Genomic DNA, 19,999 nt, shown 5'->3' with positions numbered 1-19,999 from the left:
TCCACCTCAAGCTATTTGATTGCAGTTATGTGAGATCACTCTAGTATGTTTGTTGGTTTTAATTGGAGTAACTGTCAAGCATCTAACTCCTAATAATAGGAAATGTAATGTGCAGTTGGCCAGTATGTAAAAAATAGGTATATTTTCATAGACCAAAATTTGCAGTGACATTTTTCAATTATCCCTGGAAATTAGGGACAATTGGCAAATACAATTTAAAGCTGCGCTTCTTCCAAAGTGCAAATAAAGTTATATAAATAAAATTAAACAAATCAAATTTTAAAAAGAATATTCTTAAAATAAAAATGATGTCTCTATTTCTTTGTGATGGTTGCATTATCCAAAAATGGTTGCCACCACTGTCTAAAGACAACAGGTGCACTTTAAATTCTTCATTTTAAAACCATGAAATCATGAAACCATTCACGAAAGCATCTTCCATGTGTTTGTTACATGAATGAAATGCATGTGACTGCTTGCCAAATAAATTTGCCTGATAAATACGGTATGTGATTTTAATTTGCTATAATATAGTAGTCAGATTTATATTGCAGCATTTTGTCTAGTCATTTAAACCATCAAATATCTACCCAACATTAATTTGTTGCTGTGATAAATCAATATATGCTCTAATCTCTGTTCTTTTGCATAATTTAGTGTAATGTTCTTCATACAGTTACTCATATGAACACATATCATTTCCTTGGTTCAAACTGTCTGGAATTATTTTTACTAAAATGGATACTAAGGCAAGCTTTCATTAACACATCAAATATATTGCAAGTAAAGCTCAGCTAGCTGAGGTCATTAAATGCGCTATAATCACTTTTGCAGATGACTGCCTGCAGTGTTGGCAATGGGGAATCGATGGGCCAGAATATTATCATGGGCAGCCTTCTTTCATAGACATTTGGCTTTAATACTTAATTATGAAGTGACTACTGAGCATGTTGAAGTTGAACTTATAGAATGTTAAATCAATATAAAAAGTTTGCTGATGATTAGATACTTTGTTACCTTACTCCTGACATTCACTGTATTGAATTTAGGATAAATTGGGATAATGAGGTTGAGTTGAACATTTTACAGGGCACCATTAATGCTATCTTGTGCCAAGAAAGCTAGTCCATGTACAACTTCTCATCACAAGGGAGACATTGTATTTATTGCAAGATTTGTATCTATTATATAATGTAATGTGTTATATTTCAAGGATCCTAATTTCTTTTGGACATAACTGACTGGAAGTTCTGTGATGTTGGATACTGTGTTTAATTTTTGTTAAAATACATAGTAAGACCTTGTCATAAAACATTTATAATATTTCTTAAAGGAAATCTAAACATTTCCTACAGAATAAATATAATACACTCAGGCACTGTACATTTCATAGAAAATGCTCCTTAAATGAAAGCAGTGTTTGCTTTCTGTTGCCCTCAGGGCTTGCTGATTTATCTAATTTCCGACAGGAGTTGGCTCTTGGGCAAAATTCTAGACATCAGTGCAGCAGCATTTCTAGATCAATTGAATATGGACGTCTTATAAGAGTAATCTGTTTCTTCTAATCAGGAATGATCATGGTTAGAGATAGTGTAGCATCTATGAAGGATGGAATGAGTGGTCCAATTTACCTACTACCTCAAGTTTACAAGACCAGCCTCCAAAGTTTAAGTTGCTGCACAGTTTTTCTCATAACTTTAATCATAAGATGGTGTCCTCTGCAGTGGGTGCAGGAAGTATGGCCACTACGGGGCTCAGAGTTTATGGGTCCTGACAATGCCGATGCCCCTCCTCCGAGGCCTGCAATGGACCCTCCACACCATTGGGGGCCCCACCTCAACCCCCGAGGCTACCATTCTGCTGTGAAAAGAGGAGAACATTATCGTCCTCTGAGCCACATGTGCAGTGGGAGCCTGCACTGGCTGGGCATGCTTAGGATAGGTCACCTATCTGCTCTTTTCAAAGCAGTGCCAGGAGGTTATAGTCGCATCACTGGGCCAATACCTAATATGATAATATCCACATAAATATGTATAATAACAAAACAGTTGTTTTATAGAAAATATCAGAACATGAAGTTAACTGTATTTACTGCAATTAGCTTATCTCCTACATTGTGAATAAAATACTCTTCTCTTTCCTCTCTGTAAGCCCAGGTACACACTGAAGGATTTTCCGACTGACGTGTTATCTACAACGATTTTACTAACCACTGAATGTCCGATCGCTCGGGCAATTCATGTGTACACACTAGACACGTTTTAAATGATTAATGAAAGACCAAACGGAAGAGAAGCAAATTTTTAAAAGATTTGGATTTCGTACACACTGAAATGACATATGTGGTCCCTGTAGCAATATCCCCAAGGAATTTAAATAATGGGTTGAGTATGTTCATTAAAAACCACCCAAAAATGCTTTAAAGGACAAGGAAACACGCCCTCTTGATTCATTCTGTAACACATACTTGTTTGCAGTGCACATTTGTTTGCAACCGCACAGCAGCAACTTCTTTTACATAAAGGGGTATAGGCTGACCCACCGGCGTCCCACTCATAGCACTCAAAGAAAACTCGGAGACAATTGTTTTGGCAAAAATTATTCCGGTCACAGCTTTATTAAACATTCCTGTATCTGGCAGACAAGCGGCGTGCAAGGCTATTAAAACTTTACCAAATATTCTAGTTCCATCTAGAATAAATAGGACGTGTTCTGCCTACCCTGTAGGCACCGCAACAACGTCCTCCGGAGACTAGCCCTCTCCAATATCGGAAAACCGGGCACGCCGCCCGTATTGGCCCAACCATTGAAGCTGGAGCCAGGCGTGCGGCCGTCTACCCAGGGTGATACTACCCAGCCCTGCTGGCTCCCCCCTTTTTAAGCCTTGCTCACCGCTTCTCCACCACGCAAGGTCCTCATGACCCTGACCATGGGGACCGAAGCCCCCCCAACCGCTGCGACCACCTATAACAACAACCCCTCAAGAGCCTCCTGCATGGTATTGTTAAACAAATCCAGCACCACTTCTGAAAGGTGCACCCCATCTCCCCTATAAAAACCTGCACATGCAACCCCTATCTGCTTATGCTGGATACAGGTGCCGCCATTGAAGGTAACGAATTTGGCAACAGCAGAGTTCACTTTCTTTCTTGCCATATCTATTGCCTTTCCTGCTCTTGCACCCCGCCATGATAATCGCGGTATGATACTTGACCACGCAATGTGCACCTGGCCCCAATGGCCCCACATCCATTTCAGGTCCCGCTGAATTTCCTTAATCAAGTCCAGGGACTTCATCTTCCCCAAGTCGTTTCCCCCAAGGTGTACCAATATAACATCCGGGAACCCTGTCACCTCCTCCGCCTTCAACAATGCACCTCTCAACTCTGCCCACTTCATACCTCTCCTGCTCAGCCATGTAACTTTCCTTGTTTCGCACGGCAAACCCAGTTGCTGTCCATACGATCGAGCAGCCGCCCTCTTCCCTGCCCAATACATGTAGGAGTGGCCAACGATCCACACTTCTCTTCTCCTGACGCTAACTGCAAAATCAGTAGGGGGAGTTTGTACATCAAAATGCGAGAACAAAACGAAACAAAGGCCATGCATGGCAAACACATACCCCCCCCACCCACCGGAAAAAAAACCACATCCCCGAAAACCGTTCTACTTAATTCGTTGATGCTCTGGCGTACGATATGAAACAATTTGATTTCCATCTTCCCAACCCCTTTATCTCCCCAGCTGAACTCCCTGCGGCGGCTGCTTATGTAGCTGCCCCTATCCGAAACGAGTGCGTACTAAATCTGCTTTCGTCCCATCCCAGAGCTCGCACGCACTTCTTAAATACTGCTGCGAATTGGAACTTTGTTAAGGGTGCTGCGTTACTATGCACCAGAAAAATCTCACCTCCCTCCGGCCTGACCTTCAACAAGGACTCAACCGCCGCCACAGGACACACCACAACATCTGCATTTTTCTTGAGCTGAATCCCCCTTTCCCTACCAAGCTGATCCGTCTTTGACCTGTGTATCCTACATGACACTGCCTCAGTCGCCACCACCACGTTCCTTCGTAGCAGGCCCATACCCACTGACTTACTGGACTCTGCCACTAGCTCGCTAATTCTGAAGGCCCCACTAAATGACATAATAAAGGCCATCTTGAATAAAGTTGCCTTTCCCGCATCCCTACATATCGCTGGAGCCACCTGCACCAACCTCTTCAATTTTTCATATGTCACTGGCTCGCGAGTATCCGGCCTACCTAACTCCGCCCTAGCCCATCCCTTCATTATGGTGCATATCATGAAAGATTTTGTATCATCTGCCCTCCCGTAAAGCTTAGAGAAAAAAGATATGCCAGCCAACATGATGCTAACCCTGGCCCTAGAAACTTGTTCCTCCCTCTGCTTACCCAAGAATTTCAACAACAAGTTAAAGGAATCAACTCCCGTCGAAGCTCCTACTGCCTTGAAGTGCCTCCACTTCTCCCAAGCTGCTCTATACACTTTCCAAGTCTTTGGTGCCAACGATCTCTTCACCAACTCACTCAGACCGGCTCGACTATCTGCCAAAGATAGGAGGGACATGTTAATCCTACCATTTTTGCATGCGGCACCACAGCTCTAAAAACTGCCCACTTCTGTCGAGACAGCGAATCAGCTATCACATTCTGCTCTCCTGGTACATGCTTTGCTTTAAACGTTATGTTATGATGCAAACATGCTGCTACCAACCACCTCAGTAGCCTAATGACTGGGGGAGATGATGCGGTCTACCTATTAATAGCCTGCACTACCCCCAGATTGTCGCACCAAAACTGAATATGTTTGTTGGCTAACTTCTGGCCCCAAATGTCCATAGCTACCACTATCGGAAACAACTCCAATGCAGCTATATTCCTGGTAAGGCCCTTTGACACCCATCTATCTGGCCATGTCTGCGTGCACCACTCTCCTTGCAAATAAGCACCAAAACCATACACTCCTGCAGCGTCTGTAAACAATTGGACTTTACTATTTGGCACTACCCCGCTAGACCAAAGCCTTACACCATTAAATTGCGTGAGAAAGCGATCCCACTCCAACAAGTCCTCCCTCAGCTCTCTACCAATGCGAATAAAATGATGTATTTTCTTTACTCCAACTGTGGACCTTTCCAACCTCCTTTTGAAAATATTCCCCATGGGAATTACGCGGCATGCGAAATTCAGCTGCCCTAACAAAGACTGCATTTGACCAAGTGTAACTTTCTTGGCCCTTACACAGCACGCAATTGCCTCACCTAACTTTACCACCTTGTCCATTGGGAGCCTGCACTCCTTCCTTTGCGTATCAATCACAATGCCCAAGTATGAGATGACAGCCTTGGGGCCCTTTGTTTTATCTTGTGCAAACTCCTTAAACATACTTTCCAACTTTAACAGCCAATTCTGACACTGATCTGACTCCGCTCGCCCTGCTACCAGAAAATCATCCAAGTAATGTACCAATGACTGGCAACCTGTGCTTGCTTCAAAACACCACTGTAAGAAGGAGCTAAAAGCTTCGAACAACGCACATGTCACTGCACAACCCATAGGCAAACACTTGTCTATGAAATAATAACCATCAAAGTGAAAACCCATCAACCTAAAACTGCCAGGATGCAGCGGCAACAATCGAAAAGCAGACTCTATGTCTAATTTTGCCATACGGCCCCTTCGCCATGCTTTTTAACCATTTGCACAGCCCTGTCAAAGGATTGATTTTGGACCGAACATCTCCCCCGGTCCAGGGCATCGTTAACCGATGCCCCTGGCGAGTAAGATAAGTGCTGTATCAGCCAAAATTTTCCAGCTGCCTTCTTAGGAACCAACCCCAGGGGCGAAATGATCAAATCTAAAAGGGGAGGCTCCTGGAATGGGCCAGCCATTCGGTCCAACATCAGTTCTTTGTCAATCTTATACCTAACTATTGTAGGTTGCATGTTAATGGACTTCAAATTTCTGTGACCCCCCCGCTGGGGAGACGCTTCCTGTAACAGGAATCCTAAAACGTTCCGTAAAACCTGCTTGCAACAACTCGGCTTCTTCCCTTCTTGGATACCTAGCCATCCACTCTAGCATCCCGCTCACTTTTACTGGACTATTTGCCCTTGCCAGGCACAAATGCTCCGGGTAGCCTTTGCGCTTGACCGCCCTTCCTCCTTGTATAATCTTTGGCCGAATGATTTCCGCTGCAGAAAGCACATGCATGCCTGAATCTACAGCATGTCCATGTGCAATTGGATTCATTAAATGCCCAACACTTGGGTTTTTCTTGCCTGAGCGTGCTAGGCCTCCCTGATCCGAACCTTACCACCCCACTATTCCTTTCCACCGATGCTGCCCTCTGTGATCTTAGCCAAATGTCTATATCACGTAAACCAAAACCTATAGGCCTTTTACCCTGCGATTTCATTCTGAAACCCTCATCATATTTCCACCACACTGACCCCCCGTATTCTCTGTAAACGGAATGAATAAAGTTTGTATATTTTAGCATACTCATTGCAATGCCTGGGAATGTTTCCATGTAACAACCAGAGCACACAAACATCCCGCTCAACCAATTCTCTATAGTTTTATACGCATCCGCCTGAGCTGCTCCCTTTTCCTTAGCGCTCTCCTTTTCCTTCAATCCCACCTCGGTTAATGTAAATATATCCACAAAATTACCCTTCTCGATTTCCTTCCGTGTTTGTTTCGGTAAGTGACCTGCCACGGCTCCCAAATCACAACCCACAGCCGCGCCTCCCTGTATGAAGAAATTCTCCTTATGCGACTCCACCTGCCCCAGCCTCTTCTTTACCACATCCACCCCGGGGCCCACTAGCTTCTTCTTCCTCCTATCATCCGTTACTACCCGCAGCTGCTCCTTCAACACTTTATACATCCCCTCACCTTCTGACTCGGATGAACTATCGTCACTTGCACTGTCACCCCCACCCCCTTGATCCCTATAAACATCCCTAGCGTTAACATTTGCATTATCTACATCGTCATCATCAATTACATCACAATTTTTCACAAAGTTATTATTTATCTCACCATTCCCTTGTGATGTGATGAATGTAGCTGTGGCTGCGCTGGACATCAGCCGCATCTTGTGCAGCGCTGGCTTCGCTGGGCATGGCGTCAGCTCTCTGTTGTACCTTCTCCCGTAATCCAATGAATGTCCTTTTGGCCGCTCTGGGCATGGCGTCGACTGCAAATGATGCACCGCCTGCTGCGCTGGACATGGCGCCAGCTTTTCGGCATACCTTTCCTTGCGAGGCGAATGTCCTTTTGGCTGCGCTGGAAATGGCGTCAGCTTTAACTGATACACCGGCAGCTGCGCTGGGCATGGCGCTGTCTGTCCGTTGCACATGTGTTGGAGTCCCGCTGAACCGGGCGTGATCTCTGCAATGTCCATCCATAGGTGTCTTCTTGCGTGATATTCCATGTGTGGTTGCTGGTCCTGCTCGTGTGGCCATGGCACGTCCAGCCTCGCAGTAGATTGCTGTCTGACTGCATAGCTATCCGATCTCCGACGACTGTTGCAATTGCAACAATGGCAACCCTCGTCCTGCTGATAAATGAGCCTTGGTGGTGAACGATACACTGGGGGCCTTCCGGACATTTGCGGTCTTCATAGAGGTGCGCAGGCAAGCCTTGGTTCCTTGATGCTCCGTGATAGCCTACATAACGGTCGTCTGCCTGCATTAGTGTATATCTTGTAGCTGCAAGGAGTGTTGATTTGGGATGCCGGTCGTATAGCTGTGTTGGCATCATACATGCCCATGAGCCTGATGTCTCTGCATTGTAAAGGTATTCCCTCAGCACTGCCCCCTGGGAATGAGCTGATGGTCTGCTTCCTGCTGCTGATAGTGTACTTTTCGCTTGGGATGCTGGGGTTAAGGATAAATTTAATTGCTGCAGCCCCCCAGAGTCACAATCATCCTCCTCTGCAACTGCAGTCCCTGCTTGTACATTCTGCCTAATGCAAGTCTCATTAAGTGTATAGATACAAGTGTGAAACAAAAATTTAAACAGCATAATTCGGAGTTATACCGGAGTTACACAGGAGAAGACCATTCTGCCTATTAACTCAGCTTCACAAGGACAACAGTCAGTATTCACCTGAAATTCCATATTCTACCTCTGATGTTTTCAACTCATTCTGGCTACAAGCTCCATGCAACATGAGGACTGTTTTGGACTCTGAACTTATTTTCTTCTCATCTCATGAAAGTTTGTTCTATTTGTCAGTTTGTTTTCAATGCAAAATCCACTCTGTTTAATCAGACTGCTGTACTACTTGCTCAACCACTCCCTACCCATGCTACAGTTATTTCTGTCCCCTATCTCACCACTGTACTTCAATTCTATTTAAGCTTTGTCTCCCTTTACAAGTAGGAAGAAATTATACTGTCTTTCAACCAATCTCCTCTCTCATGACTCTGCAAAATCTCAGCTACTCAATTACCTGCTCTTTATTACTCTCCATTCAACACTTCCACCCACTCCCCCACATGGCTCCCCACATCATTACTTTATACTATCCAGACATCCAGGAATACACTACATTTGCTGCAGCCTAGCTCTACACTACTTATCTGATTAAAGTATCCCTTCACTCACATTCACATCTTTTGAAGTACATGCTGTTAGGATTTTTAACCCATTCTCTATGCGTGTTTCTGTCATCTATCGCCCCCCTGGTCCACACCCAGGGCCGGTGCTAGGGTCCACGGTGCCCTCCCTCCTCTCTCCTCTCCTTACCTTGTCTCACCACTGCCGCCTCTCTGCTCCGTCTCCTCCCCTCCACTCACTGACACTAGTAAGTGGAGGGGAGGAGACAGAGCAGAGAGGCGGCGGTGGTGACAAAACAGCCTCTTCCCCCCTCCCCGTGCATCTGAATGCTGTGCGGCGGCCGTGACAGGTATGGTCAGCGGTCGCCGCACAGTTTTAAAGTCTTTTAGTATTCTGTGGCGCCCTGCAGGCGCCCTCCAGAGCCCAGCGCCCTAGGCAAGTGCCTAACCTTGCCTAATGGGAGCGCCGGGCCTGTCCACACCAACAATTTCTTGAACACTTCTCTGCATGGCTCCCTCACTTCTTATCTACTGATATCCCCACCATCATCATGGGTGATTTCAACATCCCTATTTCTAATCCACGTTCCAATGCTGCTTCCAAACTACTCTCTCTAACCTCCTCACTTGACCTCTCCCAGTGGATTGAATCTGCTACTCATCAGGATGGCCACTGTCTTGATCTTGTTTTCTCTAGACTATGCTCAGTTTCTAATTTCCTTAACACTCCTTTCCCCCTCTCGGATCATCACCTTATTAGCTACGCGCTCACCCCCAGTTCTTTACCCTCCCTGGTGTCAAACTCTTCCAAGCCTCCTCGTACCCGCAGGAATATCAACGCTAATGATTTTCAACAGTTTTCCACCTCTCTCCAACACCTTCTCTCCCCAATTTCTACATTCACCTCCCCTGATCGGGCAGTACCCTATTTTCATCAAACCCTAGCAACTGCTCTGGATCAAGTGGCTCCAGCGACACTACATACTTCGCGTAGAATTCGCTGCCAACCATGGCACACTACAGTAACACGAACTCTACAAAAACTTTCTCGTAAAGCAGAACGTCACTGGCGTAAATCTTGTGCCTCTAATGATTTCATCACATATACTGATATCTACCACTCCTACAGAAATGCTCTGGACACTGCTAAACAAGCATACTACCGATCTCTCATCTATGCTCAGGCTTCTAGCCCCAAATGCCTCTTTAACACATTTAACTCTCTTCTGAATCCTCCCGCCCCAAATCCTCTAACTAACATCAGTGCACAGGATCTTGCTTCCTATTTCAAGGACAAAATAGATAAGATCAGGCTTGAAATGGTATCTCCCTTGACAAGCAATCTGCTCAATTCCTTTGTAGCACCCTCTGACACTCTCTCTTCATTTGATCCCACAAATGAAGAGGATGTTTCTACTCTCTTCTAATCTTCCTAATCTACCTCCTGTCCTCTTGATCCCATTCCCTCACAGATGAGTATGTCCCTGTCTCCTGTGCTCATTCCCCCTCTAACTAAAATCTGTAATCTACCTCTTTCTACTGGTATTTTTCCATCTATATTCAAGCATGCAGTGATTACTCCCATTTTAAAAAAACAGAATTCTGATCCTAACTCTCTCGTAAATTACCGCCCCATCTCCCAGCTCCCATGCCCCTCCAAGCTTCTCGAGAGAATTGCCTACACACGCCTCACACACTTTCTTACAGCAAACAACTTATTGGATCCTCTTCAGTCAGACTTTCGCTCTCAACACTCCACAGAGTCTGCGCTGACCAAAGTTGTCAATGATTTGATCACAGCAAAAAATAATAACCAATACTCTCTTCTAATTCTCCTGGATCTCTCTGCTGCATTTGACACTGTTGACCACTCTCTCCTCATACAAACGCTGCAATCCCTGGGTCTTGAAGGCACTGTCCTATCCTGGTTCTCATCCTACCTATCTAATCGCTCTTTCAGTGTTAATTTCTCTGGATCCACCTCTGCTCCGCTTTCTTTATCAGTTGGAGTTCCACAAGGCTCAGTCCTAGGTCCTCTGCTATTCTCTATCTACACCACTTCTCTTGGAAAACTAATAAGCTCCTTTGGATTTCAGTATCATCTCTATGCGGATGATACACAAATTTATCTATCCTCTCCTGATCTTTCATCATCTGTGTTGTCTCGCGTTACTGACTGTCTTTCTGCCATTTCATCTTGGATGTCTTCTCGCCAACTCAAACTCAATCTTTCAAAAACTGAATTAATAATATTCCCACCCAAGAACAGAAGCTTCCTGCCTGACATTTCTATTTTTGTCGATAACATGACGATAAATCCCACCCCGCAAGCTCGTTGCCTAGGTGTAATCCTTGATTCACAACTGTCGTTTATTCCCCACATCAACTCTATATCTAAATCATGTTACATACACCTAAAGAACATTTCCAGAATACGCACATATCTGACACAAGACAACGCAAAAACATTAATTCATGCACTCATCATCTCCCGCATCGACTATTGCAATTCCCTCCTAACTGATCTTCCTAAAGTCAGACTTGAACCCCAACAATCTATTTTTCACGCAGCGGCTAGACTGATTTTCCTTACAAACCGTTATTCCTCTGCTGAGCCACTCTGTCAGTCTCTACATTGGCTGCCTGTATTTCAACGAATCCAATATAAAATTCTTCTAACATACAAGGCCATCAACAAAATTGCACCGACATACATTTCCTCACTTGTCTCGAAATATCTCCCTACTCGACACCTCCGTTCTGCACAAGATCTACGTCTCTCCTCCACTCTCATCACATCCTCCCATTCTCGGTTACAGGATTTTTTCCGGGCTGCACCTACTTTGTGGAATTCCCTCCCTCGCACAGTAAGACTTTCCTCTAGTCTTCAAACCTTCAAGTGTTCGCTGAAAACCCACCTCTTCAGACAAGGTTATGATATTCCTCAACCATCATCTTAATTTCCCTAGATTACCCTATTGCCATCCTCTACACTGCTAACACAAGACAACAACCCTCTGACCAACATTGCAACACACACAGCCCACTCAGTACTTTTACCTTTGCAGTCTGGCTGGTCCATTGTGCAATATGATGTAGCACATGCCCTTGTGTTTCTAACTCCCATTGTCCTATAGATTGTAAGCTTTCGAGCAGGGTTCTCTTACCTCTCTGTCTGTATGTATTACCCAGTATTGTCTTATTAATGTTTGTTCCCAATTGTAAAGCGCTACGGAATTTGCTGGCGCTATATAAATAAATGTTGATGATGATAATGCAAGTCTCATTGGAATCAGCAGCACCACTCACCCCTTTTTTTTGTTTGGCAATTCTGCTTTTCTTCCTTTGCTGCATTGCTGCTTGTCCTGCATTCAAGTTCTTTCCCCTTTTAGTTTTCCTGCTTTGCCTTTGCTTTGAATGTTTTTGACCCTTCTCCAGCACAATATCTGCAGCCTCACTGAAACCATGTGACTCCACGATCGAGCTGCCTGGCTGCAAGCTGGGCTGAATCTGCTCACTCTCCTCGCTCCTGAAACGCTTTGGAGGGATCCTATTTCTTGCTGGCCGGTGCTCCATGCTTCCACAGTATCTGTGCAGGTAAGTAAACACAGAGATTCCCACGTGCGGGCTGCAAACGATACTATATATGCGCGGAGTGAAAACGAAACCACTGCTCCCACGTGCAGACTGAAAACGATTGTACCCACTTCCTCCCCCCTTCCCTTCTTAATACCCTCGCTCCGTCCCACCTCTTGACCTGCCCCCACCTTTTCCCTTTGGGTATATATGATTCCCAGAGATTAAAATTGAAATAGAAGAAGAAGCAGCCTGCATAGACTGTACAATAAAATAGAAATGCCCAAAGCAGATGTTCTGTTTGGGTCTAGGTGATTCCCAGAGATTAAAATTGAAATAGAAGAAGAAGCAGCCTCCATAGACTGTACAATAAAATAGAAATGCCCAAAGCAGATGTTCTGTTTAGGTCTAGATGTTTCCCAGAGATTAAAATTGAAATAGAAGAAGAAGCAGCCTGCATAGACTGTACAATAATATAGAAATGGGCAAAGGCAGTTTGGTGTCTGTCTGTATCTGACACCCTCCACTTGTAGTTAAATAGAAAAAAAACCCAGCCTGCATAGACTGTACAATAAAATTGAAATGGCCAAAAGGCAGTTTGGTGTCTGTCTGTGTATGACACCCTCCACTTGTAGTGAAATTGACAAAACAGCAGCCTTTAAAGACTGTACATTAAATAGAAATGCCCCAAGTCCCTTTCCTGTTTGGGGGTAGATTACACCCTACACTTATAGTGAAAGTTTTAAAAAGATGTTCTTGTCATCATCTTCAGCATCATCCTCACCCTCATCAGTATGTACATCATCATCACAGACTATTAATTCATCTCTGCTGGAATCCGCCATTAGAGAATTGTCAGTGCTTGGATGTCTTTGATGGTAAAGGCCTTCCTCGTGGAACATCATCTTTTCCACATTTTTTGGAAGTAGCCTCCTACGTCGATCACTGACAAGGTTCCTGGCTGTGCTGAATACTCTTTCAGAGTACACATTGGAGGGTGGGCAGCTTAGGTATTGCAAAGCAAGTTTGTACATGGGTTTCCAAATGGCTTGCTTTTCCTACCAGTAAGGAAAGGGACTGTCTGACATTTCCATATCAATTACCTCTTGAAAATAATCCTCCACCATCCTTTGCATGTTAATAGTAGGATTGGATGGAGTTATGGGCAAGGTGACACATTATTTGCTAAAATCTTTCAAACCAGCCCAGATGTCAAACTGTTGTGGTCTGCCCCCTGCGTCATCCCTGTTTCGCTTTGGAAAGTTAAATAATTTCCGAGCAGCAGCTGCTTGAGAAACTGAAGGAGAAGACGTTGTCAAGCCAAGGCCCAGTTCAGCGGACAACTTGCTGACCAATAGCTCCTTGCAAAGGTTCACATCTCGGTCATTTTGTAGCAAAGAATCAATGTAGGTCTTAAACCTAGGATCAAGCACAGTCGCCAAAACATACTGATCCGAGTTCAAGATTTTAATGACTCTTGGATCATTGCGAAGCGAATTAAGTACTTGATCTACAAGGCCAACATACTTTGCGAAATTGCTTTCTTTCATCTCCTCCTTCAGTTTGTTAAGCTGCTTTTCCAATAGTCGAATTAAGGGAATGACTTGGCTCAAGCTAGTAGAGTCTGAACTCACTTCACACGTCACACGTCACAACTTCAAATGGTTTCAGCACCTTGCACAGCACAGAAAGGATTCCCCACTGTGCAAGAGTGAAATACATCCCCCTTCCTTTCCCAATGTCATGGCTTGTGCAATACGCTTGGATGGCTTTGCGCTGTTCCTCCATCCTCTGAAGCATGTACAGGGTAGAATTCCACCTTGTTAACACCTCTTGCTTAAGTTGTTGGCAGGGCAAGTTAAATTGTTCTTGGAGCTGCTGCATTCTCCTACATGCTGTGGCAGAATGCCGGAAATGGCCCGAAATTTTACGGGCCACAAAAAGCATCTCCTGCACCTCACGGTTATTTCTTAGGAAGCTCTGCATTACCAAGTTTATTGTGTGAGCAAAACAGGGAATGTGATGGAATTCACCCAGCTGTAATGCTCGCACAATATTGTTGGCGATATCACAAATGACACATCCTGGGCAGAGTCCAAGTGGTATAAGCCATGTATCAATGACATCCCTTAGTTTTCGTAACAAATTATCAGCTGTATGCCTGTTAGTGAAGCTGGTGATACAAAGAGTAGCCTGCCTGTGACAAATGTAACGTAGTGGTGTACATGCTGCTGCTGTTGCTGCTGGTGAAGGCGAATGACCAACCCAGTGGGCTGCCACAGTCATATAGTCTTTGATTTCCCCATTTCCACTTATCCACATATCTTTGCTTAAGTGTACAGTTGGCAAAATGGCATTTTTGAGCCCAATTACTACATTTTTACAAACTTTTTGGTATAGTTGCGGAATAGATTTACGGGAAAATTGGTGTCACAATTTAATTTTGTAACGGGGACACAAAACATCAATTAACTGTGAAAAACCAGCTGCGTTTATTGTGGATATTGGACGCAGATCTAACACTAGCATAGTAGCCATGGCGTCTGTGATCCGCTTGGCGACTGGGTGACTGCTGTCATATTTGCTTCCTCTAGCAAAAGATTGTTTCACAGTTAATTGTTGTAAAGTAGTAGTGCTTTTTCTTGGCCTTCTTATGGGAGGAAGATTCACCCCCAGCACCAGCAGTGGGACCAACGCTTAAACATTCTTCAGAGGAATCAATTATAATGCAGGAGTCATCGAGCCTTACCAAGTGGGATGCAGGGCTAACTCCCATCGCTACTGAGGATATTGATGAGGACGATGTTGTGGATGTAGATTGCAGCCGTCAGGATGTAGGTGAGAGAAGGGTCCTAGCTGATGATGAAGTGCTTGTTTTTTTTTTGCCATAACTTTTAGCTTTTCCCAACACCTTGCCATGAATTCTTGTCAAATGGCGTAACATGGATGAGGTTCCAAGGTGGTTAAGGTCCCTCCCTCGACTGACTGTGACTTGACATACTCTACAAATGTTGTTAGGATTTGGGTAGAAATAATTCCACACATAAGAAGTGGCTTTTTGGATTTTATGCCCAGGCATGACAATGGGCTTTTTCTTGTCATGTGCCAGAACTGCTGTCACTGGTGCAGGACTTACACAAACAACCTCATCCTCATCAACATCCTCATTAGCGCCCTCGTCGGCTACACAAACCTTCCCCTCATCCTCTTCTAATTCAAAAGTGGCATCCTCAATTGGTGTATCACCGGCTATACTCTGGCTGTTCAGGGACACATCAGCAGAAATGCTGAAAGGGCCCTTCTTTATGCGTACACTATCATAATGTTCACGATTACACATACCACTCGTGGATGGACTTTCCTCAGGGATTGGTGTCATTTCTGATTCTGAGCATACATTTTACTCTAATGCCTTACTGTTTTCTTGCAGCTCGGCTTTCACACGTAACAGTAGTTGTGCACCACTTTTGGACTCCAAATTATTTGGTCTTGCTTGGTCACGAGTGACCTTACAAGAAGAAGGCTCAGTAACATTTTTAGATTTCGCACTAATAAAGAAGGCCTCATTCTTTCTTTGCCACTGCGTGTGTAGAATGGCATGTTGGCAATTTCTTTTTCTCATCAGCTATCTTTTCATCAGTTACACCTCGTTTTCTCTTCAACACGGTAAAAGGTTTTTTTTTGTGTGTTTTTTTTCCCTGACTTAAAAAGACTATGTACTTTTACATAGGTTTTAACAGATGACGTACAGGGAAGACTACCATCAGGACTAGTGACAGCAGCTGCTTGCTGATCCTGCTCATATGTGGACTGCTGTGAATCCATTTTAATGAGACCCAAAGCACTTGTAGTGCAAATTCAGAAATATATAGTGCTGCTAGATAATTATTTCAGCACCAGAAAAATAGTTTTTTTCAAAGAGGGGAATTTTTGACACCCCAAGCACTTGTAGTGCAAATTCAGAAATTTATAGAGCTGCTAGATAATAATTTAAGCACCAGAAAAATAGTTTTTTTCAAAGAGAGGAATATCTGACACCTCAAGCACTTGTAGTGCAAATTCAGAAATATATAGTGCTGCTAAATAATAATTTCAGCACCAGAAACAAAAAAATTCAAAGAGGGGAATAGCTGACACCCCAAGCCCTTGTAGTGCAAATTCAGAAATATATACTGCTGGTATATAGTATTTTCAACACCAGAAAATGGCTTTTTTATAACTGGGGAATATCTGACACCCCAAACACTTGTAGTGCAAATTCAGAAATATACTGCTGGTATATAGTAATTTCAACACCAGAAAATGGCTTTTTTTATAACTGGGGAATATCTTATATTTCGTGAGGAGGGAATATGACACCCCAACCAGTTGGTAATGTTTGCAAAAATGCCTCCTCTATCCTCCTCTCTTCCTGCTGTAATAAGTGTTGTAATAAGTGTTGTAATAACTGTTCTCTCCCTGCTCTAATGCTGCGACCTAAACCTTCTCTCTCCCTCTGTCAAATGGCGCTGGATTGCTGTGGAGGCGGATATTTATGCATTTGAAACATCGCGAGAACCGAGCTCCGAGATCCGACGACGTCACAATGACGTTCTGCCTCAATTTCAATTCCGAATAAGTGGGAGAGTACCTAGCCTGCTCAGCTCGGTACTCGGATACCTAAAGTGTGGGCAGGTTTGGTTCTCGGGGAACCGAGCCCGCCCATCTCTAGTTTGGAACAGTACTACCAGATGTGGAGTGGCATACCCATACCTGGCTACACCTTCAGAACAAGGCCACAAGGTAAAGTATCATTTTCTTCAGAGTATTTGGACACTTAAAAAAATCTGGTGAGTATCTTAAACAGTGTCACCAGAACCACAACAAAGTTAGAGCTTGCATGAGCAAACGTAAAGATCCAGTGCCACTGTTTCTGTTCTCTGCTCCAGGGTAAGGCATACCTGGGGAGTGAGGGAGTAAACAGTTTATAAATTTGTGAGATTAGGTGTCTAGGGAGAACCTTAGAGAATCAGAGGCTCTCAAATGGGGAAACTTTGCAAACGAACAGAGTATTGCACATAAACGGGATGAAAAGTCTAAGCTGGAGATAATGCCAAAAGAATTGATTTGGGAGGCTAAACACTCTTAAGTTCAGCAAAGGACATCTCTCGCTTCTTGAGGCCACCATCCAGAGCAAGATTAATGCAATGGGCTTTCTGGGCTATAGCCCAGGGGCCTTGGGCAGCTCGTGCTGCATCTTTAAACTCCTTCACCTCTGTGGATTCCTTCCTCTGATCCCTGAAGAACTGCTAAACTTATGTAGACACAGGAATGGATATTAGAATTGCAGTGACATTACATCTGCTTCAGACAGACTGTGACACGGAACATGTGGGCAGCATGGAATCCACCATGTTGGAATACGATGCATTGAACAGAGATTTATACCAATATATAGGCGCAGTTGAAGAGACCATACTTAAGTTAAAACGTGACCCACCGGATGACATCCCAGATTTAAGAGAGCTTGTACACGAGAGATACACTGCACTTCAGAAGAATAATACAGAGGAGGCCCTGAGGCAGGACGATACATATGTCCAGTTTAAAAAACATCTAAGAGACCTGAGAAAACAAATGGATGTGTCACCGGCCCCTGCAGACAAAGCTTTGGAAGATGAAGACGAGCAGATGGCCGTCACCCAGAGCACTCCTATAACACAGTTGGAGATGGTGAACTCAGTGAAAAGCAAAGTATTGGTTCACACCTACGAGAGAGAAGCAATTGAAAGGATGATTGAAAACAAACTTCAGAGGGGTAAATCTGCCAGTTATCCAAAAATTGGCTGAATCACTCTGACATGACGTACCTTTGACATAATATGCAGATTACAAACACTTTGTGCAAAACCGATGAAACAGCAGCAAAGTGTAAGGTTTCAGTAATACATATATACATCTCTTTAGACATTCATGCTTACATTACTTCTGTAAGCAACGTTGTTCTTTGTTACTAAATCATCTAGGTAACATTGGCACACAGCGGTAGCTGAAAGGAAAAGTGGTGCAAGATGGAATTGTCCTAGGGCCCTAACACCCACTCACCCTCCCTTATGTTGGATTTGAAAAAGGTCATGCACACTTTAACAAACCAAGCCCTTCAGCGACAAGGAGTGACACTTTTGTGGCTGAAGTGCTTGGTTTGTTTGGGTCCCACAAAACAAGCTAACAATGGCCTTAAGACACCTTCGCTAACAGTGCTTTTAATGAACTCTACTGTGGAAAGATGTTGCCATCATCCTCAGCCTCATCCTCACCCTCATCAGTGTGTACATCATCCTCACACATTATTAATTCATCCCCGCTGGAATCCACCATTACAGAAGTCTCTATACTTTGATGTAATTGGAGGGAAAGGCCTTCCTCGTGATGGAAATTGTAGTTCATTTTGTTGAACATCATCTTTTCCATATTTTGAGGAAGTGGCCTCCTACGCTGATCACTGACAAGGTTCCCGGCTGTGCTGAAAACTCTTTCTGAGTACACACTGGAGGGTGGGCAGCTTAGGTAGTGCAAAGCAAGTTGTACATGGGTCTCCAAATTGACTTTTTTTCCTCCCAGTATGTAAAGGGGTTACTCCGAGTATGTAAAGGGACTGTCTTATGTGTCTATTTCTATGTTATTGTTAAAATAATCCTGCACCATCCTTTGGATGTTGATAGTAGGATAAGGTGGAGTTACAGCAGAGTTGTCAAATCTTTCTTTTAGACCAGACCAGATGTCAAAATGTTGTGCTGAGTCATCTGCCTCGTCCCTGGGTCTCTTGGGAAACTTAGTTTTTTCCTAGCACCGGTTGACTGAGAAACTGAAGGAGGAGATGTCGTCTTGTCATTTTACACTTGAGCTGTCATTGTCATCTTGTTTACTAGGAGCTCCTTGCATCTCTTGAGATCTGGGTCACTTGGAAACAAAGATAACACAAAGCTTTGAAACATAGGATCAAGCACAGTAGCCAAAATGTAGTGATCCGATTTCAAGATTTTGATAAAGTCCGATTTTGCTTCATCTCCTCCTTCATTTTGTCAAGCTGCTTTTTCAAAAGTCTAATTGTCACAGATTTAGGGTATTTGCTTACTGATTTTTGCACTACTCACCAAAGAGATGCGGAGTCTAACGTGTTCCTGGTCTTCACCAGGGACCCTCGCAAGGAAGTGTGGTCTTAGCTGCGAGAACACGCAGGTCGCGGTCCTCCAAGGGAGTAATCAGTGAAGCAGTAGATGAAAGCGGTGTCGTACAGGCCGGGTCCAAACCGTGAATTCAGGAGATGTCCAAGGGAAAGTTCAAAGCCGTAGTCAGGGTAGCCGGGTCGGGGTCAGAAGGACAGCAGGAAGAATCAAATATCAAGCCGAAGTCAAGTTCACAGGGAGCACAGAACAGGAGTAGTAAGTAACAAGCCGGGTAATACACAGGAAGCGCTGGAAACGGTACACAGGAACGCTGGAGCTAGGATGAGACCTAATATTCTGGCACTCTCCATGTGCCAGAGTGAGGCTTTTATACAGCTGCAGTCCAATCATTGGCGATGGTGACGCTAAACACCACAGCCGGAGTTACTAGGAAGCGTTCCGTTGCCTAGCAATGGAAAGCGTGACCGCTGACCCGGAAGTACGCCCGGTTGCCTGGCAACCGAGCGCTCTGTCACAGAAGCAGACGTCCGTCTCTGTGCAGCAGACATAGCACGGAGACGGCGTCTGACAGTACCTCCTCCCCTACTTTGTTGGATAGATCTTTGTTCGAGGAACTGTTTCAATAGCCGTGGGGCGTGAAGATCTTCTTTTTGCACCCAGGAT

The sequence above is a fragment of the Mixophyes fleayi genome, chromosome 4 (assembly GCF_038048845.1).
Source record: "Mixophyes fleayi isolate aMixFle1 chromosome 4, aMixFle1.hap1, whole genome shotgun sequence".
NCBI classification, from domain to species: Eukaryota; Metazoa; Chordata; class Amphibia; order Anura; family Limnodynastidae; genus Mixophyes; species Mixophyes fleayi.
This window is presented reverse-complemented; position numbering follows the sequence as displayed.